General features: G+C 40.0%; 1 protein-coding gene across 3 annotated transcripts in view; it reads right to left on the minus strand.

Moving 5' to 3' along the window:
* Positions 1-3,959: 3,959 nt before the first annotated feature.
* Positions 3,960-17,423, minus strand: part of LOC126161949 (phospholipid scramblase 1) — a 157,632-nt gene continuing 144,168 nt past the window's right edge. For all 3 annotated transcript variants that reach the window (XR_007534976.1, XM_049918129.1, XM_049918130.1), the window contains exon 9: positions 3,960-4,497. The gene's annotated coding sequence lies outside the window, so the exon portion shown is untranslated. The remainder of the gene's footprint in view (positions 4,498-17,423) is intronic.

Consider the following 17,423-nt stretch of genomic DNA (forward strand, 5'->3'; position numbering starts at 1 on the left):
CTGGTGGCATGATAGGGAAAGTCAATACGTCATTGGTATTACCTGGCCAATGGTGTCACTTCCTCTCTGGTGAGCCAACGTCAAAAGTAGTAACTAATATCAAACACACTACATTTATCTAGATGAATGTCAGAAATGTCTCAAAACTACTAAAATCAGCAGGTAGAATTTACTTGAGCAGCAGTTTCACAGTTTCTAAAATTATTGTGTAATTACACTAGTGGTGTGCAGTATTTGTAACTCTATCATTCCATTTTGAGAAGTGTTGCCACTCTGTACAGTTTGAGAATGTAACTGCTGAAGATAATACTTTTTCAAACTAGATGACAGAAAATGTATGCTTCCTTCCTGACCAATGAATATTTTTTTGTGTGTCAGTATATGAAGCGAGCACCTTCAGCACAACATGGCTGTGAAAAGCTAGTTTGTGTGAAGGAAAATGCACAATTTCCTGAGGGCAGTATGATAACCAAATTAATCTAAGTTATTTAGCTATTACTAAAGCCACATTTTTCACGTGCTCAGACGTGTAATGCCAGAACAGGCTAAACCTGCAATTTAGTTAGAATCAAAGACAGTTGTTTACAGAGGGCATGCATGGGAATTGTGTAGGCCTAATGACCAAGATGCCTGTACCCTGAATTCTACAAGGTGTAGGAATGAGTTCTTCTCTTATCTCCACCCCCTCCCCACCCACCCTTTCCTACATGGATGTGTCTCATTACTACTGTTCTAACTTTAACTATACACTGTCAGCAAATCAGACTGTACTTTGGTGAATTTTCTAAATTACTTCTTATAACTGTGTTATGGGATACAGCAATAAAATGTGACAAAGTACCACTGTGAAGAGCAAATAAATGTAGCAACTTTTAACAAATGACATCAGTCGCCTTCCTTTTTCTTACAGATCATCTATAATACAGAGGATGAAGACACAAATGAAGTACTGGGAATGGTTTTCTTTGTTCAATGATGTAAAGTCATCTGAAAATGTATGGAAAATGAAATGCAAACAATTCTCTTGATGTGTGTTAACCACAATTTTATTGTCTGCTCCTTTGTCAAGCTGACAATGAGGATATTAGTGAGTGTGTCAATACCTGTTGCTTTGGACAAAATAAGCAATTGTTGTCTTCTTATAGTATGGAAATAATGATTTATTTATAACAGAATACAGTTTCAACAGTTAGTTCATTATTACAACACAAAAAGTTCAATATATAATTGTGACAAAAATTTATAAACACTACTATGTACCAAAACCTTTATATAAAAAAGTTTTTTTTTTCATAAGTAAATTTGGACACACTTTAATAGTTAACACGAATGCAAAGTCTCATAGTAATTGACTTAACAATTATTTACTCGTTGAACTGATTTGCATAACATCATTTGTTGTGTTGAGTGAAAGAAAAGAAGCACACATTAAAATCAGCAACTGCCTCTGTTGTCGTTGTATTAAGCATAGTTTTTGGTTCATATGTGGAAAAAAATTATTATATAAAGACCAGCAAAAACAACACATACAACTTCAATAAAAAAGTTTGTGCAAACAACACTTGCCAAATATAAGGCCTGTGCTGCCTTTGGTTAATAAGAACTTCAAATGGAAATGTATCTGTTGTAGAGCTAACACAGTATGGCATTCCATATTAAATGTCCATTTGACCCTGCTGTTAAAGAAAGCATATGCATAAAGTAACAGAATATTATTGTGGGGTACACTTTTGAAAACTAGCAGATTCAGTCTAACTATATAATAAAAGGTTGTCCACATATAACATAAGGAGACTACTGTGGTGCCGTATATAACCAAAAATATTATATTAATTATTAGTTGCCTAAAATGAGAAGCAAGTACTAACAACAACAAACACAGCCATATTCTGTGGCACAAAAAACATAGTACCATATAGGAAATTAAGTGTTCAATTGGAGGACATTTTTTCCATTTTGTTGGCTTCATCCAAAGCTACTCATACACAGTCAATGGAAGAATAAAGACACTAATTGGATAAATATAATCATAATCTACAAACAACATTCAATGTGCTTAATTTGAATAATATGTGTATAGGTTCCAGTTTCACGTAGGCTAGCTAGCACTCTGACAAACTGTTGATCATTTTTGTTACTCTAGCCCCTATTTGGATTAGAGCAAAAGCTTCCTGCTCAAAGCTCATCATTTTACAGTCATTAAGAATCACAAGTATGCTTTGCTTATAAGTTGTGTTACATTTATATAAAATACTTTTTTTTCAAATTGCACAAAAGTGCCACATATTAGTACCAGCTTTAACTGTCCATGTGGAAAACATATAGAGAAGACAATGTCACCAGAAAATACCTGGACTATTTGACTTTATGACGAAGTTCAACACTCACAACTAATGATAGGTAAAACTTCTGTGTCATATGGCAGGAAACAACATTGTTTTTCCAGTTACACTGCATAAACTCTACAGATAAATAGGTCATTATGTTTGTATAAAACGAAGCTCATACATTAGTACATCAACATTTCTCACATATATTTATTTTCTGTAAAAAGCACCTATTTTGCAATTATGTACCAATAATGATTTAAATATAATTTCAACTTAAAGTACAAGCAGGAACACCTAATGTTTCATATTTCCTTTTATGTTTTGACACAACAACAACAAATTTTTGAAGTAGTGTGGAAGTACACTCATATTTATCATTACTTAATACGCAGATTCCATGAAATTTCAGTCTAGGTAATGGAACAAACCAAAATCAGCAACAGGATGCACTAAATTTTTACTGACCATGAGATAAAGCTTTAAAAGTTTAAGGTATTAACTACAACATTATTGTTATACACAATTCCTAAAGTCTCCAAAAAATAACATAGGGTTTCTATGACACCAAATATATATTTGTAAACTCTCTAATTACTTCTACATTGAAATATTAAGAAAAATAAATGATTTTATGATTTAAATATGTGAAATAAAATTTTTAATGCAAGGATAACATAAAGGAACATTTAATGTAATATATTTCAATCAGTGACTCTCAACCAATAAAACTATCAGTACTATCTGACTGAAGACAAACATTATAAGAAAGGGAAATTTGTATTCCAGTACTACAAGCGGAACCCACAACTTGCATAACATAATTAGCAGTACTCTAGTAACATCTCCACATATACAATATTTTATTATTTCTAAAACATTTGTCTTCAAATTGAATGAAACAATCAGAAACACACTTCAAATGCACTTCATTTTTATTGAACTACCAGGATAGGTTATATGAGCAATCTACAAAATAATATATACAAACCAGCTTTCACTACAGTCAGGAAAAGATATTCAGAATTGCAATTTTTTGCTTTTGTTATATTAGCATTCACAAACTGTTTGGACATGTTTAAATAAATGCTTGTTTCATGCTGCAGCAGATAAGTGATCAGCAGCATTGAACTTCTATTACTTGTGATAAACTTCCATAAAGGTATTGATTTCATGTTTCAGTGGGATAGATCAACACTCAGTTCAATGGATTCTTCTCAAAATTCATTTCCTTAAATCATACATGCTTCAAAACTTATGGTGCTGCTCCACATATTAAAATTATGGGTCTCTTATGTACTGATATTAAAGCAATACCAAGAAATATACCTGTAGTGACAATATTACAGTACATCCTGTATCAGGACAAATATTCTGTGTTGCATGCATTTATACAAAGTGAATTTCAAGAATTATGCAAGTATTTTGTTGAACTTAAAACAGCAAATATGTCTCCTACTGAGAATGTGGTGAATCACAGATAGTGTAAATACATATTCAGTTCCAATATCTTTGGTATAGATAAACTTGCATCCATTCACAGCATGGATTGCATTTGAAGGATCAGGGATGTATCTACAACACCACAATCAAGACAGGGTATAGATAAACTTGCATCCATTCACAGCATGGATTGCATTTGAAGGATCAGGGATGTATCTACAACACCACAATCAAGACAGGGTATAGATAAACTTGCATCCATTCACAGCACGGATTGCATTTGAAGGATCAGGGATGTATCTACAACACCACAATCAAGACACAGAAAAGAGGTTATACATATAATGTCTGTTGTTTTGGGGACAGGTGTCACTCTCCACACATAAAACATTACACGCACTACAAAAATGATCACCTGTTCGAGTAAATTCACTGTACATCAATGTCATTCATTTCTCAACAAGTGCTATGGCTGAATGAGATATTTATAGATGTTACTGAACTTACTCCAACATTAACAAACTCCCTGACACAAATATTGAAAGCTGATGAGGAAACTGTTGTGATGTCAAACGAATGTGTTACTGGGTAAGTATGAATACAATATTCCTTACTTCATGTTAAACATTCTGTTAGCTTTAGTAAACAATATAATATGGTGCATATTTTAAAACATTCCAATGCCATCTTGTTCAGCATTGCCAGATTTTTCAAAGAACATGTAATCCTGAAACAGAATTATGAACAGTAGATAAATATTTTTACCCAAAACTGTATGGAACAATAGCATTTTATTATTTTTCATTATTTTACAAAAAGTTAGGAAAATAGTTGAAATTAAATACTTTCGATACATTTACGGTAGAGTGAGATTACAACAACACAAGCAAGATTACAACACACAGATTCAAGGACTCGCACTATATTCATATCTCGTAATATATGAAGGAACTCGGTTGGGTGAAAGTGGAGAAACCAACAATTTCCCTGTAGTCAGAATATATTTTGAATCCTCTTTTCTTATTTTAATTGTTTATGTTGGTACTGTACCTGCTGAATAATTATTCATCCTTAACTGCCAACTTTCTTTGCATACACATTTGTGTAAATCCCATTCATCCCTGTGATCATGAAAATGTGCCATTCCATTTGCCTGGCTAACCATTCACCCTGCATGATTGCCCCACATCTCTTCCCCCTCCGTGCTGCCAAAATCAGTTCATCTCTGTCCACAATTGTCTGCCTTGGCAACTAGTCATAAACAGTCATTTTCACTCAAGACAGACTTGTGGAAGCTACTGCAGTTTTATTCTGTTGTGTGTCCATCACAATCACATCATCAATCAGCTGTTGATGAGTGGTTCCTATTGTTTATTTTAGAAGGTACTGTTTGGTATGTTACAGTCCACTTTCAGATATGCATCAAGATAATGGACAAATGAAAATGAGGAAAGAGAACCACTTACCTACAGCTGGCTGGTACGTGGCACATAGAAATCAATAAAAGTACAGAGGCTTTACTTGCTGTCGTGTTACTGTACTACTTCTACCTCATGTTCTATTGTATATAAAACAACATCATCATCATCATCATCATCATCATTTAAGACTGATTATGCCTTTCAGCGTTCAGTCTGGAGCATAGCCCCCCTTATACAGTTCCTCCATGATCCCCTACTCAGTGCTAACTTTGGTACCTCTTCTGATGTTAAAACTATTACTTCAAAATCATTCTTAACCGAATTCAGGTGCCTTCCCCTCGGTCTGCCCCGACTCCTCCTACCCTCTACTGCTGAATCCATGAGTCTCTTGGGTAACCTTGCTTCTCCCATGCGTGTAACATGACCCCACCATCTAAGCCTGTTCGCCCTGACTGCTACATCTATAGAGTTCATTCCCAGTTTTTCTTTGATTTCCTCATTGTGGACACCCTCCTGCCATTGTTCCCATCTACTAGTACCTGCAATCATCCTAGCTACTTTCATATCCGTAACCTCAACCTTGTTGATAAGGTAGCCTGAATCCACCCAGCTTTCGCTCCCATACAACAAAGTTGATCGAAAGATTGAACGGTGCACAGATAACTTAGTCTTGGTACTGACTTCCTTCTTGCAGAAGAGAGTAGATCGTAGCTGAGCGCTCACTGTATTAGCTTTGCTACACCTCGCTTCCAGTTCTTTCACTATGTTGCTATCCTGTGAGAATATTCATCCTAAGTACTTGAAACCGTCCACCTGTTCTAACTTTGTTCCTCCTATTTGGCACTCAATCCGTTTATATTTCTTTCCCACTGACATTACTTTTGTTTTGGAGATGCTAATCTTCATACCATAGTCCTTACATTGCTGATCTAGCTCTGAAATATTACTTTGGAAACTTTCAATCGAATCTGCCATCACAACTAAGTCATCCGCATATGCAAGACTGCTTATTTTGTGTTCACATATCTTAATCTCACCCAGCCAGTCTATTGTTTTCAACATATGATCCATAAATAATATGAACAACAGTGGAGACAGGTTGCAGCCTTGTCTTACCCCTGAAACTACTCTGAACCATGAACTCAATTTACCGTCAACTCTAACTGCTGCCTGACTATCCATGTAAAGACCTTTAATTGCTTGCAAAAGTTTGCCTCCTATTCCATAATCTTGTAGAACAGACAATAACTTCCTCCTAGGAACCCGGTCATATGCCTTTCCTAGATCTATAAAGCATAGATACAATTCCCTGTTCCACTCATAACACTTCTCCATTATTTGCCGTAAGCTAAAGATCTGGTCCTGACAACCTCTAAGAGGCCTAAACCACACTGATTTTCATCCAATTGGTCCTCAACTAATACTCGCACTTTCCTTTCAACAATACCTGAGAAGATTTTACCCACAACGCTGATTAAAGAGATACCTCTGTAGTTGTTACAATCTTTTCTGTTTCCATGTTTAAAGATTGGTGTGATTACTGCTTTTGTCCAGTCTGATGGAACCTGTCCCGACTCCCAGGCCATTTCAATTATCCTGTGTAGCCATTTAAGACCTGACATTCCACTGTATTTGATGAGTTCCGACTTAATTTCATCCACCCCAGCCGCTTTATTGCACTGCAATCTGTTGACCATTTTTTCCACTTCCTCAAATGTGATCCTATTTCCATCATCATTCCTGTCCCATTCTATCTCGAAATCTGAAACATTACTGATCGCATTTTCACCTACATTGAGCAACTCTTCAAAATATTCCCTCCATCTGCCCAAGGCATCCACAGGATTCACCAGCAGTTTTCCTGACCTGTCCAAAATACTTGTCATTTCCTTCTTATCTCCCTTTCGAAGACTGCTAATTACACTCCAGAATGGTTTTCCAGCAGCTTGACCCATAGTCTCCAACCTGTTTCCAAAGTCTTCCCACGATTTCTTCTTCGATGCTGCAATTATCTGTTTGGCTTTGTTTCTTTCTTCAACATAACTTTCTCTATCTACCTGGGTTCTGGTATGTAGCCATTTTTGATACACCTTCTTTTTCCTTTTACAGGCTGCCTTGACTGTATCATTCCACCAAGCTGTTTGCTTCATCCTACTTTTACACACTACTGTTCCAAGACATTCTTTAGCCACTTCTAGCACTGTGTCCCTGTACCTTGTCCATTCCTTTTCCAATGACTGTAATTGACTACATTCAACTAACTGGTACCTTTCTGAGATCGCTGTTATGTACTTGTGCCTGATTTCCTTATCCTGAAGTTTCTCCACTCTTATCCTCCTGCATATGGACCTGACCTCCTGCACTTTCGGCCTCACAATCCCAATTTCACTGCAGATTAAATAATGATCAGTGTCATCAAAGAATCCCCTGAATACACGTGGGTCCCTCACAGCCTTCCTGAATTCCTGATCTGTTATTATATAGTCAATGACAGATCTGGTTCCCCTGCCTTCCCAAGTATTCTGGTGAATGTTCTTATGTTTAAAACAGGAGTTTGTGATTACTAAGCCCATACTGGCACAGAAATCCAAGAGTTGTTTCCCGTTCCTGTTGGCCTCCATATCCTCTCCAAATTTACCCATAACCTTTTCATACCCTTCTGTTCGATTTCCAATCCTGGCATTAAAATCACCCATGAGCAGAACACTGTCCTTGTCCTTTACTCTAACAACTACATAAAACAACAAAATACATAAATATACTCACTTGTGAACACTGTATCTTTTTTCAATGAACAAGGCATGTCACTAAATAAACTAAATAAACAGTAAGTTTGTAACCTATTGTGCATTTTGATTACCCCGTTGAAGTATATACCAGAGGTCTCAAGACTTGAAGAATCCTAATACCTGTTAAACTAAGGAACATATTCCACTTGCGTGTACCTTTAAACAATGGAAAATACGGGATGGAATAATGACAATATTCTGAAAAGGGTAGAGTGCTACTCACCATAAAGTGGAGATGTAGAGTTGCAGACAGGCACAACAAAAAAAAACTGCCAAACAAGTAAGCTTTCAGCTAAGAGGGCTTCTTCCAAAGTACACAACACACACACACACACACACACACACACATATGATCATTGTCTTTGGTCACCAGAGACAGTGGTCATGTGTGTGTGTGTTTGTTTTGTCTGTCTTGTTTTAGGGCATGAAAACAAATAGGATAATACATGCCCATGTGAAAACTGTAGAACACGAAGACAAGGTGAGGAGTTACAAATGACTATACATTGATCCTAACCGACGGAAGAGAAGACAGCTAAAAACAGGGACATGGAGAAAGGTTTATAAAATACACCAAAGAGAAACGGAGGTCCAGGACTAAAAAATTAAATTGCCTTCGCCATATTGCCGAGATGGATAAAAAGTAAAATGCGGTCAACAGCCCATGTGTCATTCGCTAAAACAGTCAATAGCTCAGACAGCAAAAACAAACAAGAATGTAAGTGATTAACAAAAGGACATTCTGTCAGGAAATCGTGGACCATCACAAGTTGAGAGCAATGTGGACAAAGCGGTGGGGGAGCACCACTTAGCAAATGGTGATGGCTAAAATGCCAATGCCCAATAAGCAACCTAGTTAATATGATCTCCTCATGGTGAGAGGGCTGAGAGGAGGTCGTTCAAGCCACTGGGAGAGGCTTAATAACCTGGAGCATTACCAGTGGTGATGCCAAAGTGACACCACCTGCTGACAGACAGCAATACAGAGATGATCAGAGGGAATGTAAGAACTAGCGGGCTGAGGCATGAGGACTTTAGCCTTGGCAGCAGTGTCAGTGGCCTCATTTTCTGTCAGACCAACATGATCAGGAACCCACATAAACATCACAGTGGCTCTATCAAGAGTGAGCAAGTGACGGCTTTCCTGCACCTGTAGCACTAAGGGATGGATGGTGTACAGCACACACAGGCTCTGAAGGGCACTAAGAGAGCATGAGCTAATGACGCAATTGAAAAGTCTGTGTCAATGGATGTACTGTGTGACCTGATGCAGGGCGAAGAACTCTGCTGTAAATACTGAGCAGTGTTCTGAAAGCCAATACCGAAAAAAGTCGATGCCAATGACGAAGGCACACCTGACACACAGTCAGGCCAAGAGCCATCGGTGTACACAAAGGTACTATCGCAAAATTCCATGCAAAGGTCGTGAAACTGAAAGCGATAGAGCAAGGCTGGAGTAATGTCCTTAGGAAGTGAATGAAGGCCAAAGTGAACAAGGACCGCCACACGAAGCCAAGGAGGTGAAGGGTTCACATCAAGTGGGATTCACACCCACAGTGAAAGTTGCAAGCAGCATGAAGTTGAACTGCAGAGAAGAAAGAGCCAAAAGTGAACTCCGCGAGGTAACAGAGAAGAGGGATGTGCCCCATAATGGTGGCCAAAGGAGTAATAGAAGGAGGAGGCATAGGATGGGTGGCCACACATGGCAGACAAACAGCATGCCCTCTACTGAGGAGAAAGTCACAGCAGTAGGTCAACTGCAGTTTTTGCATACAGACTCTCAACCAGGCTAGTGTAAAATGCACCAGTGGCCAAATGGATGCCATGATGGTGGATAGTATTGAGAGACAGATGCGCAGATAAATGAAGCACCTATAGTCTAGTTTCGAATGGACAAGGGACTGGTACAAACGGAGGAGGGTGGTTCGCTCCGCTTCCTAGAAAGTACCGTTGAGGACACTAGAACACTGAGGGACTGCAACAGTGGGCTGCCAGGTAAGACACATGGGAGGACCATGTCCTATTGAGCAGGAGCTCCAGGAATTTCAGAGTTTCAATGACCGAAAGAGCAACAGGCTCAAGATGTAAAGACAGTGGTAGAAACCAAGTGCAACACCAGAAATTCATGCAAATGGTTTTGTCAGTGGAGAAATGAAAGCCATTGTCGATGCTCCAAGAGTAAAGATGATCAAGACATCGGTGAAGATTCTACTCAATGAGTCAAGCCTGTGGAGAACTGCAATAGATGGCAAAATCATCAACAAAAAGGGAGCCGGAGACACCTGGTGGGAGACAGGCCATTATAGGGTTAAAGAAGATGATGCTCAGGACGGAACCCTGAAGCACACTGTTTCCTGGATATATGTGTCCAACAAGGTAGAACCCACACATACCTTGAAATCTTAATCTTTTAAAAATTCCTTAAAGAAATGAGGCATGTGGCCTCGAAGCCCCACGTGTAGAGAATATGGAGGATACCAGTCTTCCAGCAGGTCTTATAGGCTTTTTCCAAATCGAAAAACACAGCCACCAGCCACAGTCTGGGATTTCCACAGAAAACCATTCATGATATGGGTGTACAAAGTGACGAGATGGTCAACTGCAGAATGGCACATTCAAAACCCACACTGTGTAGTGGTTAATAAATTGCGAGATTCGGGCCAACATACCAACCGGGCATGAATCATATGTTTCATCACCTTGCAAATACAGCTGGTGAGAGAAATGGGGTGGTGGCTGGAAGGAAGGTGTTTGTCCTTACTGGGCTTAGGTATGGGGGTGACAGTGGCTTCACGCCATCTTCTGGGAAATGTGCCCTCTGCCCAGAGGCGCTTGTACGTATGAAGCAGAAAGTGCTTGCCTACAAGAGAAAGGTGCTGCAACATTTTGAGTGTGAAAATCATCTGGCCTTGGGTGGAGAATCGGGATGAAGTGAGAGCATTAACTAGCTCCCTCATAGTAATGGCAGCATTGCCCGAGCCTCTTCCACTCATTTCCGATGGAGGAAGGCAGGGTGATAGTGGGAGGAGCTTGAAAGCTCCGCAAAATAGTGGCCCAAGGTGTTGGAGACAGAATAGGGTCCACGATGACATCGTCTGCTACTGTCAGGCCAGAAATTGGGGATTGGATCTTGGTCCCAGAGAGCCATCAGAGGTTGGCCCACACAACAGAAGATGGAGTGGAACTGATAAAAGAACGGTAAAATCCAGCTATCTATTTTACTATCCCAAATAACACAATGACACTGTGCATGCAACTGTTTATAATGAATGCAGTAAGTAAGCAGTAGTAAGCTGCCATTTGGGTGTGCAAATAGGTGGGACAGGTGTCAGCAAACAGAGAGCACAGGTGAAATGGTCACTCGTGTATGTGTCAGAGAGAATGGGCCACTCAAGATGATGGGCAAGCTGGGCAGTGCAGAAGGATGGGTCCAAATGGGAATAGGTCAGAGTGAAGTCTGAAAGGAACATGGGTGCTCATGTGTTAAGGCAGAAGAGGTTAAGATGATTGAGAAGGCCAGCCAAGAGAGCACCTCTCAGACAGGTTCTGGGAGAACCCCAAAGGGGATGGTGTGCATTAAAGTAACCAAGCAGCAGAAATGGGTGAGGTAGCTGACCAATAAGCTGGAGGAAGACTGCTCTGGTGACATCAAATGACAGAGGAATGTGAATGGTACAAAGGGAAAAGGTCAAGTGAGGAAGGAAAGGCTGAACTGCAACAGCTTGAAGGTCAGGGAGATGGGTTGACTATGAATGTGATCCTGTATGAGCAGCATGACTCCCCCATGAGATGGAACACCATCCTCGGTGGGAAGGCCAAAAAGGATCAGGAAGAAATGCGAGAGCTCAATGTAGTCATGACGATGCAATTTTGTTCCTGAAGGCAGCGAACAAGTGGACACTGCAGTTCTAAGATCAGCCATAAATCCTCTTTGTTGGATCGAAGACTACGAACGTTCCATTGGAGGAGAGTCATGATGAGGAAAAAATAAAAGGGTGTCACCTCAGCAGCTGCCGAGTGCCAGCCTTCGAAGACTCGTTGCTACAGGGCACAGGGCAGTAGGATCCTGCTCTGTGAGGTCTACAGAAGCGTCAGCATTTTTCTGTTGGCCTGCAGAGTCCAGGGCAGAAAAATGGTTGGTGATGCACACCAGCAACACTGAGGTTGGCTGGGCGAGGCTATCACATGGCGACACCATCGAAGAGGATCTTCGACACACCGAAGAAGACTGTTTGCCTTTGTTTGACTTCTTGGAGCCTTCCCGGTTGGCACAGGAAGGCTCAGATGTTGGTTGGCTGGAGGGACGTAGGAAGTCTTCATGAAAGTATTCCTTCTGTACTTTACAGCCTGCCAGTTGTGTAGCTGGTGACTTTGTCCAGTGAGGTGAATGTCTGGTGGCATGTTGCACAGCTGGAGGAGGAGACGGGGCTGCTACCATGACACTGGGCACTTTCACAAATGCCGTGATAAATTTGAGGCTGCATGTCTGCGTGGACATGTCCTTTATGGAGCAAGATGTAGCAAGAACAGCACTGTAGGTGCCAGATGGCTTTTTCATTCACCTGGATTTCCTGGACAGCCCTCTCATCGAGATACACAGGATAATTGCAGGTCGTAGCGGCATGGTCACCATTGCAGTTGATACGGGGGGGGGGGGGGGGGGGGGGGGGGCGGATAATTGCCCTTTTGAGCATCCCTATCACAGGTTAACATCTGGCTAGGTGTCTACAGGACCCTAAAGTGCGGTTGTAACTACAACACTGGTAACACTGCATCAGGTTTAAAATATACAATCTGCTGTGATAACTTCATAACGTGCTCTGATCCCTGACGGAAGAACCACTCTATCAAAACTGAAAAAGAGAGTGCATATGGGCACTATGGAGGTATCTAGTTTTTCCATCACCCGATGGACTGCAATGACACCCTGATCAGATAGGTATGTTTGGACATCTGCCTTGGTCAGACCATCGAGGAGCCTAGCATAAATAACACCACAGGAAGAATTCAGTGTTCGATGAGCCTCAAAACGAAGAGGATAGTTGTGGAGGAGCGAAGCTGCAAGTAGCTGTTTTGCTTGAGAACCAGAAGTAATCTCCAAAAGCAAAGTGCCATTTTGTAAACGAGAGCAGGATTTCACAGGGCCAGCAATTGTATCAACACTTTCCTGAATAATAAACAGATTTATCATAGCAAAAGCCTGACCGTCTTCAGTATGTGAAACCATGAGGAACCATCGTGCAGCTGAGAGGGTCTTTGAATCATTAGCCTCATTCTGTTTATGTTTTGTAGCTGTTGACTGTGAAGATGATTGGCTAATTGTGAGAAAATTCCCCACGATTGCCAGGATCTCCGATGGTGCGCTCTTTCCAACTGGGGGCCACATTCAGAAGGGGGTGCGTCTGTCTTAAGTGATTTTTCACTCCTCAGGTCACACCTCCTGAACACCTGACAGAGGGACCAATCAGTAATTTGGAAGGTAGCAGTTCAGGCCGTTATGCGCCAGACACGTGGGCAGGCCTTCAGGAGCACACGGGGAGGAAGAAGAGAAACAGGAACTTCAAATGCCGCAGGGTCATGCATATGTGAATAGTGTCTGCATAAATCTCTGTGTTGTCTACTTCGGAAGAAGGCCTTTTGGCTGAAAGCTCACTTGTTTAGTAGTCTTTCTGTTATCCCTATCTGCAACTCAACATTTCCACTATGGTAAGGAGCAATCTATCCTTTTCATAATATTGTTACTACTGATACTTTTGTATATGCTGCTTCTTTACGCAAACAGGTTAGCAGCAAATGAAGTTCACATAAAGAAAACCAGAGGTTTTAAGGACAGATAAAATTCAACCTGAAAATCTGCTTGTTAAGAACAAAATATAATTTTTAATCCTCTTTTGGCATTACAACATTCATAATTAATCTGAATAAGAATCAGTTACTGTATTAGAAAAATGTGACCTGTCAATATTTGTGAAGAACTATAAGCAGTCAGCTATCACAGTGTGCACTCAACAAAATAACATACAGTACTTTAGGTTAAGTGTGTGTGGTATGAAAAAGTGAGATATAAGGAAAAATGCAGCAAGTACAGGAATTAAAGAAATTTGTGAAGAAACAAACGAACAAGAAATAGGAGAGCTATTCAGAAAGTAGGGAACGTTTCCGTCTGACGCCACTAGGCATGTGCCAATTGCGTATATTTTGGTATGTGCATGCTCAGCAGCTCAGTTGGCATCCATCCGTGACAGTGGGAATGTCTCTGTGCATCTAGTTTTTTGATATTCAAATTTCAAATGTGCACTACAATCAAAAATCCCACTGGTTGTGAGGTATGGTCGGTGATACGATTTTTGTTGGTAAAAAACCTAAAACCTATCGAAATTTATCGTGAACTGTGAGAAGTGTATGGAAAGAATGTAATGAGTGAACGTTCCATCTGGAAATGGTGCATTAAGTTTGAAAATGGCCAAACCAACATTCATGATGAAGAGAAAAATGAACGCCCAAGCATTATGACTGATGCTCTTGGCGCTAAAGTTGATGAAACGATTCGTGAAAACCATCACTTCACAATAGCGGAACTTTTGCTTCCTTTCCACAAGTTTCATGGACTTTGTTGTTTCAAATTGTCACTCGAAAGCTGGACTACCACAAATTTTGTGCACAATTGGTGCCCAAAATGCTTACAGAGCACTGTAAAGAACAGTGAATGGAGGCAACGTTGACATTTCTGGAGGCCTAGTACAAACATGGTGATTCATTACAGGATCAAATCATAACCGGTGATGAGAGCTTGGGTGAAACACGTCAATGGCAAGACATAATTATGGTCCATGAAGTGGGGGGACACAAGGTCGCCCCAAAAACCGAGAAAACGTTTGCAAATCTTGTCAGAAAAGAAGTTGATGGTGACAGTGTTTTGGGATAGGCAAGATGTGCTTCTTATTGATTTTCTCAAACATGGAGCAACCATAAATTCTGCCCGGTACTGTCAAACTTTGCACAGCCTTAGAAGAGCAGTTCAAAACAAACACCAAGGAAAGCTGATGTCCAAAATTTTGTTTTTCCATGACAATGCCTGACCTCACATGGCAAACTGCACTAAATAACTCCTTAATTCATTCAAATGGGAAATTTTCCCTCATCTGCCCTACAGCCCAGATCTTGCACTACGCAACTTCCACTTGTTTCCCAATATGAAGAACTGGCTTGCAATGCAGTGCTTTGATGATGACGCGGAACTCCAGGCAGGCGTGACTCACTGGCTGAAGTCTCACGCGGCAGAATTTTACGACGAAGGTCTTTCAAAGCTTGTCCACCACTATGATAAGTGCCTCAATGTGTTTGGTGACTGTGTGGAAAAGCAGTATGTCAGTTGTTCTTTCAGATGTATATAATAAAATGTATTTCTTGTACTTAGTTTCTTTTTTCTTTTTTTAATGCCAAAACGTTTCCTACTTTCTAAATAGCCCTTGTATAAAGCAACAGTGTGTAGGTAGCAATATGCAGCTATACAAGTCATAGTCCTAGCAGGTACACATTACCAGGAAAGGAAAATTATCTGTAAGAGAGCAGTAAACATCGTTAGCCTTAATTGCATAATAGTTGAATCAAATTACGCTGAACATCTATGAGCAGAAATTAAATTGAGCATGCCAACAGATTTTTAATTTTAGACATACTGCTTAACAGATAAGCACATTTTTTTTACCACTTATTTCGGACTTAAGGCAAAGTTTTTTGGCAACAGCAAAGTGTGGCCAGTGAAGGTAAAAATTATTAAAATGCTCCAAGTGGCAGAGAGAGAGAGAGAGAGAGAGAGAGAGAGAGAGAGAGAGAGAGAGAGAGAGAGAATCTCAAATGAAATAAGGTGCAACTATTAAAGAAAAGGCGTGAATTGAAGCAAGCAACAATAAGAACAAGATGCGAAAAGCTAAATTGAACAAAATTATAAGGAAATGGCTCAGAGACAAAACACACTGTTTGCCAGGAGTAACAACTGCAAACAAAACAGTGTGCAGATGACTAACTAGAGCTTATTTTGTATACATGTCACATATCATCAATTACGATGGAAGATAGCTAACAACAGAGATAAAACTGTACACGCATTCAATGTTTTATTCTTTAATATGTTTGTATAGCTTAACAGTGGAATCAAACGCCACACACATCGTTAATAGTGAATATGTTGACATTCTGAAAAAGAAAAGGAAATTGCAGAATTTTTCATGAGATGTAAAGCTTTTCATGCTGACATGATTTCCAGTAACAAGATGACAAGGTTATCATCGAAAGCTTTGAATTTTTATTCTAATTTGGTGAAAAACTATTCCCATATTGCCCACACACTCTGTTTATGATAGGGATGTAACTGCTGCTCCATCACTGTACTCCATATTTCACTCTTCAAAGTGTATACTTCATAGTTAGTTAACAGCTGCTTAGTGACAGATTTTCTCTCATAATATACACCGCCATCTTCTCAAACTCTACTGCACAAAATGTAGCCAGTTCTCTGCAGATTGAATAACTCATTTTCTCTTTACACTTCTAGCCATGACGAAAAATGTATTCCTATTGCGTGTTGTGAATGTCTCTCTGTTCATTTGCCTTTTTTTAAAGCACAATATCCTGTAGCAGTACATGTTAAATGCATGCCTGCAGGTTCCTTTAATAATACTCCACCTTCGACAACCTGTCATGAAATTATTCCCATTTTACTCTATACCGGCTGACATCTCTGGAGTGGCCGATATCTCTAGAGTGGCACAATTCTGCAAAAAAAGTCTCGAGTAAAAGATGTAAGGTTTGAAGGGGTTATGGAGTAGTTATGTCAAAATGACCTTGAACCCTGTTTTCAAGGTCAAACCAAGGTCAAGTTCATTTCTGCAATTGGTAACCCCTATTTTTTATTCCACATTCATACTCTATGCAAAAAGAAGTATGTGTTCTTTGTAGGGAACATTTATTTTCAAAAAACCAGTGATTTGTCGTCAGGGGGCACTTCATTGTAGCTGTCACAGGTTACCAGTATCTCGAGAATGGAGCAAGACTGGGAAAAATTTTCAATGAAAATTTTGTACGGTTTCTGAACTCTGTCCACTGGTGAAATTTTCGTGAACTTGAAATGGCCTTGAAATTCTTCAGTAGGGATTAACTGCAAAGCAAATACCGTTGGCATTTGTGGAACACAGAACCTAACGTGCACCATATGCAGGATGCCTAGCGGATTTCGTACAGCATTAGCCCTGAAAACGGCTAATTTGGGATCGCAGATGCTCGATCAACTGCCCATTTTGCCTAATGTACATTTGCACTCTCTGTCAGAAACTGGTCTCAACAACATTCATTCAATGTCTGATGGGTGATTGCCTGGAAAGCCGCCACAATCCTTTATCTCATATCTTTTGGCATCATCAGGGGGGTGGGGTGGGGGGGTGGGG

The sequence above is a fragment of the Schistocerca cancellata genome, chromosome 2 (assembly GCF_023864275.1).
Source record: "Schistocerca cancellata isolate TAMUIC-IGC-003103 chromosome 2, iqSchCanc2.1, whole genome shotgun sequence".
Classification (NCBI taxonomy): Eukaryota; Metazoa; Arthropoda; class Insecta; order Orthoptera; family Acrididae; genus Schistocerca; species Schistocerca cancellata.